This window comes from Sinocyclocheilus rhinocerous, unplaced genomic scaffold (assembly GCF_001515625.1).
Source record: "Sinocyclocheilus rhinocerous isolate Xijiao unplaced genomic scaffold, SAMN03320098_v1.1 scaffold437, whole genome shotgun sequence".
NCBI classification, from domain to species: domain Eukaryota; kingdom Metazoa; phylum Chordata; class Actinopteri; order Cypriniformes; family Cyprinidae; genus Sinocyclocheilus; species Sinocyclocheilus rhinocerous.
In genome coordinates, this window is record NW_015633198.1 from 222607 (window position 1) to 226790 (window position 4184).

Genomic DNA, 4184 nt, shown 5'->3' on the forward strand with positions numbered 1-4184 from the left:
AGTGTTGCCGTTCCTCAGACAGTGTTGCCAGATTGGGCGGTTTTGAATTTGATTGTGCGGGTAAAAATTGGCTTGGGCGGGTGGACAACATTTGGGCTGGTTTGGGGTAAATTTGGCGGTTTTCAAACATAGAAATTGCATAGGCTAATTGTTTAACAAAACAAGCCCAAGTATGTATACCTCATCCAATCAGTCATCATAACGTTACTACACACACCGAGTGTGAAATACCTGCTAATTACGTTGCTTTTTCCTATCACTTATATTGGGCACTTTTTGCATTTAAATTGGATTATTCTGACTGCTGACATTGAAAATCATGCATGTGTTGTTTCGAGGGTATCGGTTAATTTCATGATTGCCGTTTTGACAGTGTCTGCTTGCATATTTTATTCATGTTCGGTAGCCTAATTCTCTTTAATGTAGGCTATTCGCCCCGATTTGATCCATTTACCTGCAAAATTTTTCTTATTTATAATTTATCTTATTTTGTCGTCAATATTTTGTTTTAAGGAGTTAAAATGGCCCTTATCAACCTTGATTTACATATTCTATAACATTATTTTGACAGTTAAAGTTTTGGGCGGGTTTTTGTGAGCTTTTGGGCTGTAAATCGTCCATCCAATCTGGCAACACTGTCCTCAGATACTCTGCTCAAAAACATCTCTGTTTGGTTTTGATTATCATGTCTATCGTGCTGAAATCATGCGATTTAAACCATATCAGTTAAACTTCTAATATAGTTTTCTGAGCGCACACATCTGAAACATGCACACAGAAAGCGGCTGTCATACGGCATGTGAGTACTAAACTAAGCTCTCTTTCATGTCTTATTGCGCCCTCATCCAATCAGTCATCATAACGTTACTACACACACACACTGCAGAGGCGCTGGTGCTGATTTAAATGTCGACAGCCGCACTTATCACGAGGGCTCAGCAGACAGACGTTATGATTCATGAGTGACAAGTTTTTAGCGTGATAAGTTATAACGTATCTGATTTTGAATGTAGTATGACTGTATAGGCTATTCAAGTAATCACAATGCCTGAGTACTAAACTAAGCTCTCTTTCATGTCTTATTGCGCTTAAACGGTCAAATACACACAAGTTTATGTTAAAAACACACCAGTTACGAAAACAGTCAGTTATGTCTGTGAAGGTAAACGGCTGGGAAAGATATGGCATGTTTAAATTAGATCTGTGTGGCAACAGCATAATATATATATAATATATATGCTCTCTTGTCTCCTCTGAGGCTGGTACTCGAAACAGTGTTCTGTGCTCATCAGTGCAGCCAAAGACAGAACAGTTAGAAATGCTCTGCTCGAACTTTCACTATGGCATTAGAACTGGTACACCGTTGTCACTTGCAAAAACACAATGGCGCACTGTAGGTAAAAACCTTCAGTTTTATTATAATAAGATTCCCTTTCTACATAACGGGGGGAGTGAAATCTGACACGCTCATTTTTTCACAAGCTTGCAGAAAAAGGCTTACTGGGTTGCTTTTTTCCCCCGCATTTTCTGGGTTGCTAGTTGCACTGGGGACCCAATTATAGCATTAAACATGAAAAAAAGTCAGATTTGCATTATATGTCACCTTTAAGATTCAAGGGTATGTAAACTTTTGAATGGGGTCATGTTTATAAATTCAGTTATACGTATTTTATGATCCCTCTTATTTAATTAAAATTATTTACATTTTGCATATTCTACAAGGGGTATGTAAACTTGGAACCAGTGTTGGGCATTACAAGTAATGGGAGTTACTGTGCATAATCAGATTACCTTTTTTTAAGTAATTAGTAAAGTAATGCATTACTTTTAAATTTACAAGAAAATATCTGAGTTACTTTTTCAAATAAGTAATGCAAGTTAGGAGTGTAATGCAAGTTTTCCTATTTACTGACTGACAGATCTCCTGTCCAGTGTTGAGAGGCCTTCACTGTTGCCAAAAAATATAACTTTTGTTTTTTTTGTTATTAAAAATAAATAAGCAAACCCAGCTCAGGTGGGAAAAGGAATGCAAAAGTAATATAATGCATTATTTTCCATAAAAAGTAACTAATGCAATTAGTTACTTTTTTTATGGAGTAACACAATATTGTAATGCATTACTTTAAAAGTAACTTTCTCTGACACTGCTCAGAACTAAAATTAAACACTAAAATCATCAATAATATCAAACCTGCTGTGAGGCCTTTGCAGATTTACAGTAAATGCAGATTTGAGTGGCATTTCAGAGTTTAGCTTATTTTCATCGTAAAAAAATGACACTTTTCTTTTTGTGGGTGAACCTCCTTCATGAGCATGACTCACAAAGAGTTCCTAGTTGATAAACCCGAGCCATCTCCTCAAATACCTTCTAAACCGTTTCTCTCACTTGAACGTGACTTGAGGCCAGATCACTCGAGTGGTTTGACGAGAACTGACTGAGGCATTTTGGAAAGGCTCTCGAAGGACATCCTCCTCTGATGTTTTGTGGAAGCAGTCTGGATTGTCAGCAGAGGTCAAGCAGATGGTAATGCTCCTCAGGGGAGAGACGGGGCGGTGGGGAAAAAAGCATCTGGAAGGCTGGTTTCCTGAAACCCTGCGCTCTGCCATGGACATACATCTTGCTATACAAACACAGACTTGCCCATAACTGTAAACTGGAGGTTGCATAATAGAGTCGTTATATATTTCACTTTTGTTTTTGGCAGTGTCTGTGAAAGTATAATAAGGGTGAAGTGTGTGCATGTGTGTCTTACTTTAAGACTTAACTCCAGTTAAGCCATTTGTTGGTTGACATTCAGAAGAGTGTAAACACTGACTCTGCGGTACTTTCATAACATGAATATGATAATCGATATGTCAGGTCAGTGTCAAGTTGGTGTAAGTTTAGGGTGGGTTTATATGTTTGTCTGAACCAAGGAGGTGTACAACACTGAGAGAGAGCTATCCATTATATCTGTATTATCACTGGCGCTAGAGGTAAAGAAAAAATACATTTAAGGAACTAATTGTGCATAGTAAATGGGTGGTTGGTGTTAACCTTCTTGATTATTAATTTGTTGTGTGTCTGGATAGATTGCTTAGCCATGTATTCTAATCACTCTCAACATTTCATTCTAGATTTTCATGTTGGGAGGGATTCGTGCAGCTCAGCCCTGGCAGGACTAAACGTTCCCACGTCTTTCTGGTAAGAACAGATTTAACACATTTCTATAAAAACTAAATGAAAGTTTTAATTTAGTCAAAAATCAAAATTAAAGTTTTTTAATAATTAAACTGATTCATGTAGTAATCAACCTGAGTTGTATACAAGCATTTAAATTGCACATAGCACAATTTTTATATCAACTTTTCAATGATAGAATTGTTTTAACTTTAAAAAATTTAAAGATTTATTTAAGCATACTGTACATTACGTAATGAACACTAACTGTTAACTAAAAATGTAATAAATATGTAATATAGTTTCTGTATTTAGCAAAATGTTCCTTAGCTATGGACATTGAATGACTTTCCTGAGGTAAATGCTACATTTTGTGACGTATTTATAGTGTTATTAACGTCTTTCCATGGTTGAAACACTGATTTGAGTGATTACATGGAACGTATCACATTTCAGTAAGTTCTGTTACTTCTTTCAGTGTACCTTCTGATGTTCATTCATGTTCATTTCTTGCTACAATTAGAAAACGAAGAATAATTTGAAAGCTGAGAATTTGCTTCATGTGGAAAGTAACAAAGCACAAAGTGTATTGTGATTATTGAATTGTAGGCATGCTATAAATAATGTTTAGTGACTGTTCATGCATGAAACAAAAACACTGTAGACTAAAAGATATTGGTTCATCAAAATTAAGATAAAAAAAAAACGAGAAATCAAGATTGTCAACCCGGCCCTAGTGTTCACATAGCTGGCATATTTGCCTGTTGTAGTTTATCCATGTTGTGTACATTTATGAAAGGGACGCAAAACAAAACATTGGAGAAGCGCTAATTAAATGTCACCTTTGCGATCTATGATTTTCACGTTCCAAACTTCAAATTTAAAGGGGTCATATGATGCGATTTCATTTTTTCCTTTCTCTTTAGAGTGTTACAAGCTCTCAGTAAAGACTTGTGGTAAGAGCAAATGGCTGAAAAACTAAATTCAATTCAATTCAAGTTTATTTGTATAGCGCTTTTTACGA

General features: G+C 36.0%; 1 protein-coding gene across 2 annotated transcripts in view; it reads left to right on the forward strand.

Moving 5' to 3' along the window:
• LOC107743925 (thyroid hormone receptor beta-like) overlaps positions 1-4184 on the forward strand; it is a 120381-nt gene that overhangs the window by 62248 nt on the left and 53949 nt on the right. For both annotated transcript variants that reach the window (XM_016557379.1, XM_016557378.1), the window contains exon 2: positions 3118-3184. The gene's annotated coding sequence lies outside the window, so the exon portion shown is untranslated. The remainder of the gene's footprint in view (positions 1-3117; positions 3185-4184) is intronic.